The following is a 12,832-nucleotide window of genomic DNA, read 5'->3' as shown; positions in this document are numbered from 1 at the left end:
TATTCATTAAATGTTGTGAATAAGAGCTTGAAGCAGAAAACAACTTTAATATTGTAGGTTCTATCAATTTAATTGTTTGCATTTCTAATCCCTACCATCTTTACCCTAACTGGGGTAAACTAACAGACAGCAATACTTCTACTGTGCTCACATCTATGGTACCTGTAGTTAAATATTTATAGATGTATTCCTAATTTCCTCAAGTGCTTGATTTTTTTCTTTTTTTTACCCACAGCGTCCACTCCACTATTCATTCTGATCTTAACTCCAAATTTTACCTTTATTTAACTAGGCAAGTCAGTTAAGAACAAATTCTTATTTTCAATGACGGCCTACGAACAGTCCCCCTGCCTTGTTCAGAGGCAGAACAACAGATTTTTACCTTGACAGCTCGGGGATTTGATCTTGCATCCTTTCGGTGACTAGTCCAACGCTCTAACTACTAGGCTACCTGCCGCCCCGGATTGATCTGTCAATTATTGTTGTATATGTCAGTTCATAGACCCTATGCCATGGTATTGGGACATCAAAAAACTGTTTCCAACTGTCTTGAATTTTATATGGTATTGCTGTCAAACTTTTTGACTTTAAGTGAAACTGATACATTTGTCAATTTATAATTTTAAGTAATTAATGATTTTTAATGGGTGGTAGACACAAATGAAATAATTAAAGTAATTGTCTCTTCCAATTTTGTGGCAGATGAGTTGGTTGTAATTTTGTATTGAGCATACACCTCCATACACTATTCTTAGTTGCTTGTGTGACAATTTTACCGTTCTTGTTTTACATTTACATTTACATTTAAGTCATTTAGCAGACGCTCTTATCCAGAGCGACTTACAAATTGGTGCATTCACCTTATGATATCCAGTGGAACAACCACTTTACAATAGTGCATCTAACTCTTTTAAGGGGGAGGGGGGGTTAGAAGGATTACTTTATCCTATCCTAGGTATTCCTTAAAGAGGTGGGGTTTCAGGTGTCTCCGGAAGGTGGTGATTGACTCCGCTGACCTGGCGTCGTGAGGGAGTTTGTTCCACCATTGGGGTGCCAGAGCAGCGAACAGTTTTGACTGGGCTGAGCGGGAACTGTACTTCCTCAGAGGTAGGGAGGCGAGCAGGCCAGAGGTGGATGAACGCAGTGCCCTTGTTTGGGTGTAGGGCCTGATCAGAGCCTGAAGGTACGGAGGTGCCGTTCCCCTCACAGCTCCGTAGGCAAGCACCATGGTCTTGTAGCGGATGCGAGCTTCAACTGGAAGCCAGTGGAGAGAGCGGAGGAGCGGGGTGACGTGAGAGAACTTGGAAAAGTTGAACACCAGACGGGCTGCGGCGTTCTGGATGAGTTGTAGGGGTTTAATGGCACAGGCAGGGAGCCCAGCCAACAGCGAGTTGCAGTAATCCAGACGGGAGATGACAAGTGCCTGGATTAGGACCTGCGCCGCTTCCTGCGTGAGGCAGGGTCGTACTCTGCGAATGTTGTAGAGCATGAACCTACAGGAACGGGTCACCGCCTTGATGTTAGTTGAGAACGACAGGGTGTTGTCCAGGATCACGCCAAGGTTCTTAGCACTGGGAGGAGGACACAATGGAGTTGTCAACCGTGATGGCGAGATCATGGAACGGGCAGTCCTTCCCCGGGAGGAAGAGCAGCTCCGTCTTGCCGAGGTTCAGCTTGAGGTGGTGATCCGTCATCCACACTGATATGTCTGCCAGACATGCAGAGATGCGATTCACCACCTGGTTATCAGAGGGGGGAAAGGAGAAGATTAATTGTGTGTCGTCTGCATAGCAATGACAGGAGAGACAATGTGAGGATATGACAGAGCCAAGTGACTTGGTGTATAGCGAGAATAGGAGAGGGCCTAGAACAGAGCCCTGGGGGACACCAGTGGTGAGAGCACGTGGTGCGGAGACAGATTCTCGCCACGCCACCTGGTAGGAGCGACCTGTCAGGTAGGACGCAATCCAAGCGTGGGCCGCGCCGGAGATGCCCAGCTCGGAGAGGGTGGAGAGGAGGATCTGATGTCCTTCATAAATATACCCTTATACATTTTTCCCCCCCATTAATTTTTTTTATTTTATTTTTTATTCTCTGTCAGTATATTGGAGTTAAGCCATATTATTTACTGTACTATTAGAACTGCCTTTTCTGGAGGATGAAATTGAAATTGTAGCCAACTCTGTATGACTTAATTTAAAAATTAGGATACTTTAAACAGGGATCCATTGTCAATACCACCAATGGATCAAAAAGGCAAAGAGCCCACTCTCCTAGTAGCTTGCTAGAAAATCCATTTGGATTTAGATACAATGGAGGCTTTAGGAGAGAAGTTTGGGTTTAAACAAAAACAACCGAACACTGCCTGCATTGCTGCTTACATTATCATAATAACCAATAGGATGTTGAGCAGAATGTGATGTGTTTTTGGAGAAGTAAAACTTGGAGGAATGTCTGTCTCCACTTTGTCTCAGTGAATGTACAGTATATGATCTTGCACTTGTTTGTATTAAGTAACTTATCAGCCATGGCTTTGCACGTTTAATGACGATGTCATCAATTAATTCAATTACTCATTCAGTCATCTTTGGTTTAATGTCTTCTTTATGAACACATCTTCTGCCTGTTACTACTCACTCACACTCTTTCAGATTCTCAAGTTGCTGGCCTCCTCCCACAATCACCCCTCTTCTCCTCTTTCACTTTTTATACACTCTTCCCTCCCTGACAATCCCTGCAAGTCAGTGCTTGTCCCAGCCAATACTAAGTCTATTCAGAAGAAGAAAGGAGGGAAATACTGGTCTCTACTTTAGTGAGCTCCAAATGTTTTGGGACCGTGACAATTTTGTTGTTGTTTTGGCTCTGTACTCCAGCACTTTGGATCTGAATTGATACAATCACTGAGGTTATAGTGCAGACTGTCAACTTTAATTTGAGGGTATTTTCATCCATATCGGGTGAACCGTTTAGAAATTACATCACTTTTTGTATATAGTCACTACATTTTAGGGGACCAAAAGTATTTTGACATTTACTTGTGTAGTAAAAAGTTTAGTATTTAGTTCCATATTCCTAGCACACAATGACTACATCAAGCTTGTGACTACACATTTTTTGGATGCATTTGCTGTTTGTTTTGGTTGTGTTTCAAAATATGTTGTGCCCAATAGAAATTAATGGTAAATAATGTATTGTATCATTTTGGAGTCGCTTCTACATTAAATCAAATCAAATTTTATTGGTCACATACACATGGTTAGCAGATGTTATTGCAAGTGTTGCGAAATGCTTGTGCTTATAGTTCCGACAGTGCAGCAATATCTAACAAGTAATCTAACAATTCCACAATGACTACCTAATACACACAAATCTAAGTAAAGGAATGGAATAAGAATAAATAAATATATGGATAAGGAATGACAGAGTGGCATTGGCAAGATACAATAGATGGTATAAAATATAGTAGAGTAATGCAAGATATGTAAACATTATTAAAGTGGCATTATTAAAGTGACTAGTGACCAATTTGATTAAAGTGGCCAATGATTTCAAGTCTGTATGTAGGCAGCAGCCTCTGTTAGTGATGGGTGTTTAACAGTCTGATGGCCTTGAGATAGAAGCTGTTTTTCAGTCTCTCGGTCCCAGCTTTGATGCACCTGTACTGACCTCGCCTTCTGAATGGTAGCGGGGTGAACAGGCAGTGGCTCGGGTGGTTGTTGTCCTAGATTATCTTTTGGGCCTTCCTGTGACATCGAGTGGTATAGGTGTTCTGGAAGACAGGTAGTTTGCCCCCGGTGATGCATTGTGCAGACCGCACCACCCTCTGGTGAGCCCTGCGGTTGTGGGCGGTGCAGTTGCCGTACCAGGCGGCGATACAGCCCGACACGATGCTCTCAATTGTGCATCTGTAAAAGTTTGTGACGGTTTTAGGTGACAAGCCAAATTTCTTCAGCCTCCTGAGGTTGAAAAGGCGCTGTTGCACCTTCTTCACCACACTGTCTGTGTGAGTGGACCATTTCAGTTTGTACGCCGAGGAATTTAACTTTCCACCTTGCTCCACTGCTGTCTCGTCGATGTGGATAAGGGGGTGCTCCCTCTGCTGTTTCCTGAAGTCCACGATCATCTCCTTTTGTTTTGTTGAGTGAAGGGTTGTTTTCCTGGCACCACACTCCGAGAGCTCTCACCTCCTCCCTGTAGGCTGTCTCGTCATTGTTGATAATCAATCCTATTACTGTTGTGTCGTCTGCAAACTTGATGATTGAGTTGGAGGCGTGCATGGCCATGCAGTCATGGGTGAACAGGGAGTACAGGAGGGGGCTGAGCACGCACCCTTGTGGGGCCCCAGTGTTGAGGATCAGCGAGGTGAAGATGTTGTTTCCTACATTCACCACTTGGGAGCGGCCCGTCAGGAAGTCCAGTACCCAATTGCACATGGCGGGGTTGAGACCCAGGGCCTCAAGCTTAATGATGAGTTTGGAGGGTACTATGGTGTTGAATGCTGAGCTGTAGTCAATGAACAGCATTCTTACATAGGTATTCCTGTTGCCCAGATGGGATAGGGCAGTGTGGAGTGTGACGGCGATTGCATTGTCTATGGACCAAATGTGGATTTTACCATGATTACGGATAGTCTTGAATGAATAATGATGAGTGAGAAAGTTAGACGCACACATATCATACCCCCAAGACATGCTAACCTCTCACCATTACAATAACAGGGGAGGTTACCATTTTATATCATACCCCCAAGACATGCTAACCTCTCACCATTACAATAACAGGGGAGGTTACCATTTTGGGGGGTTTTGATATTTTTGCGTCAAACTTTCTCACTGATCATTATTCCCGATTCATTCAGGATTATCCGTAATCATGGTAGCATCCACATTAATGCAGAAGTGTTTAGAAACATTCTACTATTATTTACGATAAAGGTATACGAGATATATTGATGCACATGATGCAGTTTTGAAAGGGGAAAGAGGGAGGATAATGATATTAATACCTGCATGTTGTCAGAAATCTGCCTTTCTAAGAAATCCAGCTTTGTCCACTCCTATTTCCAGTGTATTCTAGTGAGGAAAACCCCTTGGCGAGTAATATCCATAGTAATTCAAATGAAAGCAAACACTTTTTTGCATGTGTGTGCGCTTATGTGGGTGTGTGAGAGGGAGAATAACGTTGGTAAGTACAGCACAGAAGAGGAAGTAGAAGCTTGATTCAGGTTAGTTATTTCTCAGAACCTACTGCCATTACTTATGCCTTTCATACTTTGTTGACTTTGGTACTTTGAGCAGTTTCACAGTTGGGTGTATCCTCTGGTAAGTCCCCTGAGAGAGACAGTATCAATACAAGAGTTCAAGAACTTGCAGCTACTGTACAGCTTTCATTTTTCCAAGGATTATTTTTGTCAAAACATTTCTTGACTTTGTGTATATTCAACATTTCCACCAGGTTCAACACTACTCCTCTAGCTCTCATCCTGCCCCTAAATCAAATCAAATCTTATCGGTCACATACACGCGTATAGCAGATGTTATTGCGGGTGTAGTGAAATGCTTGTGTTTCTACTTCCGACAGTGCAGTAATATCTAACAAGTAATGTCTAACAATTTCACAACATATGCCCAATACACACAAATCTAACTAAAGGAATGGAATTAAGAATATATAAATAAATGGACAACCAATGTCAGAGCGGCATGGACTACGACAGAGTAGAATAGTATAGAATACAGTATAAAGATATGAGATGAGCAATGCAAGATATGTAAACATTATTAAAGTGACTAGTGTTCCATTTATTAAAGTGGCCAGTGATTTGAAGTCTTTGTATATAGGCAGCAGCCTCTATGTGCTAGTGATGGCTATTTAACAGTCTGATGGCCTTGAGATAGAAGCTGTTTTTCAGTCTCTCGGTCCCAGCGTGATGTGGTAATGGCCCACATCAACACCATTATCCCAGAAACCCTAGACCCACTCCAATTTGCATACCACCCCAACAGATCCACAGATGATGCAATCTCTATTGCACTCCACACAGCCCTTTCCCACCTGGAGAAAAGGAACACCTACGTGAGAATGCTATTCATTGACTACAGCTCAGCGTTCAACACCATAGTGCCCTCAAAGCTCATCACTAAGCTAAGGATCCTGGGACTAAACACCTCCCTCTGCAACTGGATCCTGGACTTCCTGACAGGCCACCCCGGGTGGAAAGGGTAGGTAACAACACATCTTCCACGCTGATCCTCAACATGGGGGCCCCTCAGGGGTGCGTGCTCAGCCCCCTCCTGTACTCCCTGTTCACCCATGACTGCATAACCATGCACAACTCCGACACCATTACGTTTGCCGACGACACAACAGTGGGAGGCCTGATCACCAACAACGATGACACAGCCTATCAAGAGGATGTCAAAGACCTGGCCGTGTGGTGCCAGGATAACAACCTCTCCCTCAATGTGATCAAGATAAAGGAGATGATTGTGGACTACAGGACGAGGAGGACAGAGCACGCCCCCATTCTCTTCGACGCGGCTGTAGTGGAGCAGGTTGAGAGCTTCAAGTTCCTTGGTGTCCACATCACCAACAAACTATCATGGTCCAAACACACCAAAACAGTTGCGAAGAGGGCATGACAAAACCTATTTCCCCTTCAGGAGACTGAAAAGATTTGGCATGGGTCCTCAGATCCAAAGTTCTACAGCTGCACCATCAAGAGCATCTTGACTGGTTGCATCACTGCCTGGTATGGCAACTACTCGGCCTCCGACCGCAAGGCACTACAGAGGGTAGTGCGAACGGCCGAGCTTCCTGCCATCCAGGACCTCTATACTAGGCAGTATCAGAGGAAGGCCCTAAAAATTGTCAAAGACTCCAGCGCCACTAGTCATAGACTGTTCTCTCTGCTACCACACGGCAAGCGGTACCGGAGAGCCAAGTCCAGGTCCAAAAGGCTTCTTAACAGCTTCTACCCCAAGCCATAAGACTCCTGAACAGCTAATCAAATGGCTACCCAGACTATTTGCATTGTTCCCCTCCCCCCACCCCCACACCCTCTTTTACGCTGCTGCTACTCTCTGGTTATTATCTATTGTTGGGTTCGACATTTTGAACATTGGGATATTAAATAAATGATAGGTAGAATCAAAGGAGAAAGTTAAGGGTTCTCTGTAGAAAGACAGATAGCTGTGGAATGTGTTGGAATGTGCTGGGGGACGGGAGCAGAGCACCGTGTTGACACAGGAAAGACAGATGGACATCTGTGGATTAGGTGAAGGAGGGGTTGAGGTCAGGAGGTAAGGACAGGTCACCTGAAGGGAGTAATAAGGGTTTGGGATCTTGTTACTCTTTTCCTGTAAAACCATAAGAAGAATTGGAGAGAAGGAGGAGTGTCTTAAGTGCGATATAAATATCTGGATGGGACAAATGTTGGGTTGTCTGATTACAGCTGTACAGAATCTTTGGGAGGAATTAAACTTGGTTAAAGCTTCTCTAGTGTCCGTAGGTTATTTACTCTGAAAAATAAGACACTATGTAGTCACTTTAACTCCACCTACATGTACATATTACCTCAATTACCTTGACTAACCTGTGTCCCCACACAGTGACTCTGTACCGGTACCCTCTGTATATAGCCTCGCTACTGTTATTTTACTGCTGCTCTTTAACGATTTGTTATTTAAATTTTTTACTAATACTTATTTGTCTTAAAACTGTATTGTTGGTTAAGGGTTTGTAAGTAAGCATTTCACTGTAAGGTACACCTGTTGTATTTGGCAAATGTGACAAATACAATTTTATTTGATGCACCTGTACTGACCTCGCCTTCTGGATGATAGCGGGGTGTACAGGTAGTGGCTCAGGTGGTTGTTGTCCTTGATGATCTTTTTGGCCTTCTTGTGACCTCAGGTGCTGTAGGTGTACCAAGTGGTGATACAGCCCGACAGGATGCTCTCAATTGTGCATCTGTAAAAGTTTGTGGGGGTTTTAGGTGACAAGCCAAATTTCTTCAGCCTCCTGCACCTTCTTCATCACACTGTCTGTGTGGGTGGACCATTTCAGTTTGTCAGTGATGTGTACGCCGAGGAACTTAACTTTCCACCTTCTCCACTACGGGTCTCGTCGATGTGGATAAGGGGGTGCTCCCTCGGCTGTTTCCTGAAGCCCACGATCATCTCCTTTGTTTTGTTGACGTTGAGTGAGGGGTTATTTTCCTGGCACCACACTCCCAGAGCCCTCACCTCCTCCCTGTAGGCTGTCTCGTCATTGTTGGTAATCAAGCCTACTACTGTTGTGTCGTCTGAAAACTTGATGAATGAGTTGGAGGTGTGCTTGGCCACGCAGTCATGGGTGAACAGGGAGTACAGGAGGGGGCTGAGCACAGACCCTTGTGGGGCCCCAGTATTGAGGATTAGCGAGGTGAAGGTGTTGTTTCCTCCCTTCACCACCTGGTGGCGGCCCGTCAGGAAGTCCAGGACCCAGTTGCACAGGGTGGGGTTCATATCGAGGGCCTTGAGCTTAATAATGAGCTTGGAGGGTACTATGGTGTAAGGTAGAGGTGATATGATCCTTGACTAGTCTCTCAAAGCACTTCATGATGACAGAAGTGAGTGCTACGGGGCTATAGTAATTTAGTTCAGGTACCTTTGCTTTCTTGTGTACAGGAACAATGGTGGCCATCTTGAAGTACGTGGGGACAGGAGACTGGGATAGGGAGAGATTTGAATATGTCAGTAAACACTCCAGCCAGCTGGTCTGTGCATGCTCTGAGGATGCGGCTAGGGATGCCTTCTGGGCCGGCAACCCTGCGAGGGTTAACACTCTTAAATGTCTTACTCACATCGGCCACGGAGAAGGAGAGCCCACAGTCCTTGGTAGCTGGCCGTGTTGGTGGCACTGTGTTATCCTCAAAGCGGACCAAGAAAGTGTTTAGCTTATCCGGAAGCAAGATGTCGGTGTCCGCGACGTGGCTGGTTTTCCTTTTGTAGTCCGTGATTGTCTGTAGACCCTGCCACGTACGTCTCGTGCCGTTGAATTGTGACTCCACTTTCTCTATACTGATGTTTTGCCTGTTTAATTGCCTTGCAGAGGGAATAACAACACTGTTTGTATTCTGCCATATTTCCAGTCACCTTGCCATGGTTAAATGAAGTGATTCGCGCTTTCGGTTTTCCGTTAATACTGCCGGCCTCTGGTTAGGGTAGGTTTTAATAGTCACACTGGGTACAACATCTCCTATACACTTCCTGATAAACTCAGTCACTGTATCAGTATATTCGTCAATATTATTCTCGGAAGCTACCCAAAACATAGCCCAGTCTGTGTGATCAAAACAATCTTGAAATGTGGATTCCAATTGGTCAGACCAGCGTTGAATAGTTCTTAGCACGGGTACTCCCTGTTTGATTTTCTGCTTATAGGAAGGGAGGAGCAAAATGGAGTCGTGGTCAGATTTGCCGAAAGGAGGGCAGGGGAGGGCCTTGTAGGCATCCTGGAAGTTGGAGTAACAGTGGTCGAATGTTTTAGCAGCGCGAGTACTACACTAGATATGTTGATAGAACTTCGGGAAGTGTTTCCCTAAAATTTGCTTTGTTAAAATCCCCAGCTAAAATAAGTGCAACCTCAAGATATGTGGTTTCCAGTTTGCATAAAGTCCAGTGAAGTTCTTTGAGGGCCGTCATGGTATCGGTTTGAGAGGGGATATACACGGCCGTGGCTTTAACCAAAGAAAATTGGGAGATAATACGGTCGGAATTTGATTGGGAGGTATTTTATGTCAGGTGAACAAAAGGACTTGAGTTCCTGTATGTTATCACGATTACACCATGAGTCATTAATCATGAAACATTCACCCCTGCCCTTCTTCCCAGGGACATATGTTTTCTGCGCGATGAACTGAGAACCCAACTGGCTGGACCGACTCAGACAGTATATCCCGAGAGAGCCATGAAACAGAGTATGTTACATTCCCTGATCTCTGGAAAGAAACCCTCGCCCTGAGCTCGTCAACTTGATTATACAGAGACTGAACATGAGCAATTAATATACTCGGAAGCGGTGGGTGGTGTGCGCGCCTCCTAAGTCGGATTAGAAGACCACTCCGAGTACCTCTCCTCCGCCGGCGTTGTTTTGGGTTTTCGGCCTCTGGAATCAGTTCAATTGCCCTGGGGGGTGCGAACAAAGGATCCGCTTCAGGAAAGTCGTATTCCTGGTCGTAGTGCTGGTGAGTTTCCACCGCTCTGATATCCAATAGTTCTTCCCGGCTAACAATGTAAGAAATAATACATAAAAAAAATGAAATACTGCAAAGTTTCCTAAGAGCTAGAAGCGAGGCAGCCCACTCTGTTGGCACCATTTTTGTGTATGAGTGTGTGTTATCTAGTTAAGCATTTCCAGAAGGTTTAAAACCAACTTCTCCTGACTTGTGTGTCATTACCTGAGGGTGTGTGTGTGTGTGTGTGTGTGTGTAATCGTATAAAATTTCCAAAAAGTTCAAAACCTTTCCACTTTTCATTGCACCCTAAAATAAGGGTGTGCACGTGTATGCAAATCCATGTTTTGCTCTATGGGTGTGTCTGTGTCTTTTGAGTCTAACATGACGAGACAGTGGAAGCAGCCATGAATCCATCAAACTGCAGTCTGGGAGCGTCACGCCCTGACCTTAGAGAGCCTTTTTTTATGTCTCTTTTTGGTTTGGTCAGGGTGTTATTTGGGTGGGCATTCTATGTCCTTTATTTCTATGATTTGTGTTTTCTATGTTTTGGCCGGGTATGGTTCTCAATCAGGGACAGCTGTCTATTGTTGTCTCTGATTGGGAATCATACTTAGGCAGCCCTTTCCCACCTGTGATTGTGGGTAGTTGACTTTGTTAGGGGCATTATTGCCCAAGTTAAGCTTCACGGACGTTTCTATGTTTATTGTTTTGTTTGCGACATCATTATAATAAAAGCATGTCCGCTCACCACGCTGCACCTTGGTCTTCCTTGAACGACGGTCGTGACAAGGAGCCCAATGTCACTGCTAGACCACTGTCCTTTTGGAAGAATAGAGGAAAACACTAGTCTTCCAAGAGTCCTTTGAGAGCAATGTGTCTATCGTCTTCCTTTACCAGTATACCAGCATCACTATACTCATATCTGATTTACACTACAGTGCCAACCCGAACTATACTGGGCTGGCTTGGATATCTTATTTACCATGTTGTTCTTTCCAGCACGGTTCCAGAAACGATGGTGGTAACTATGGTTGGTCTCAGTAGTGTTAGATAAGCATCCCATTCCTACAGAAACCTTTGGCGGCATACCTGTATAAAGTATGAAACCGATAACGTCCTTACTCCTCTGCACCCTATATAGCTGAGAGGAGCCCAGCTGTGAGGGAGGTGGGGTCATTAGGACAGGCTTCTCCCAGCCCACTCAGCCCAGAGAGCCTTAGCAGGTTGGTGCTTGTCGGGGCGTATCGTCTGGCTGCAGAGACAAGAGTCAGAGAATTTAAAACATCTTAGAACATGTATAATAGAAACCTCCATCCTTATCTTTGGAATTTATACTTGTGTGAGACAAGAAATTAACCTTCTCCGAACTGGAAATCCTCAAGGGACTGCATCATAACCCACTGGACACTGACGTCAATTCAACGTCTATTCCACGTTGGTTCAACTTAATTTCATTGAAACGACGTGGAAACAATCTTGATTCAACCAGTGTATGCCCAGTGGAAAGTCCTTGTTATTGGTGCAAAAACTATTTTGCGATGTCAAGAATTTGGCTCAGTGAAAAGGAAAATCAGAAGGGACAGGGAGTCATCTACACGAAAGTACTACAGAAGCCAGGCTTTTGCAATAGAGTTGGAAGATTCCCATATCATTCACAGAGTTGGTAGATTCCCTAATCATTCCCATATCATTGCATCTGTTTGTCAGCCCTCTGCTCCTACAGAGGGAGACAAAAGGAAGACAAAAGTAAAATTGCACATTCCTGAACAGACCCCAGGATACTGTAGGCAGGTTGACATCCTGGAGGCAGAACTAAGCGATTTAACCTTAGGCCAGCTGCAGTCCAAATTTATAAAAACAAAAATGATCTTTTTGATCTTAACCTGCGCTATTGTAGCCTGATCCTTGGCATGGTGGCCTACAGTACACCGGAGTCACCAGGGGCTGTGTATAGTGGCCCCGGGCCGCCAGGAGGTGTGTGTTTTGAATGGGAGTGTATGTGAGGAGGGGAGGGGGTAGTAGGTGTGTGTGTGTGTGTATATATGACTGTTTATGAGTGTGTGTGAATGGGGGGGTAAGTGTAGTAGGCCTCTCCCCGCTCACCGCAGGGCGAGACTGACCCGGGTGATAAGAAGTGTTCCTTCTCCCTCCATCATGTGGTTTCAAAGGGGAAACAGACGTCGACTCAACATGTCTAACTAATCCCACTTCCTCTATGCCTGTTACTATTACCCTCTTTTTCCGCCTTGTCTCTCTCCTTTTCTGTCTTTGTGCTCCTGTCTTTCTTTCTTTTACGCTCTCTCTCCATCACCCTCACACACGTACGGATGCACGTGTGTGCAGATACTCAAACACACACACACACACACACACACACACACATATATATATAATGACCCTCTGGAGCAAGGGTCTGTTGAGGGTAATTGATGGCTTCCTGCCCAGCACTGTGAATAACATGCCAGTGAGCCTGTCTCTCCCTGACCACAGGACTAACAGTACTGCCAGGCCCAGACCTATGTGTGTGTTTGACAGCCCATGCCTATGTGGTGGATAGGGGGCTTCCTGTCATATTTCACCCCACACTGAGGCTGTCTAATCTGGGCAGGACAG

The sequence above is a fragment of the Salvelinus alpinus genome, chromosome 17 (assembly GCF_045679555.1).
Source record: "Salvelinus alpinus chromosome 17, SLU_Salpinus.1, whole genome shotgun sequence".
Classification (NCBI taxonomy): domain Eukaryota; kingdom Metazoa; phylum Chordata; class Actinopteri; order Salmoniformes; family Salmonidae; genus Salvelinus; species Salvelinus alpinus.
The sequence above is the reverse complement of the archived record's forward strand: the minus strand, read 5'-3'. Positions refer to the sequence as shown.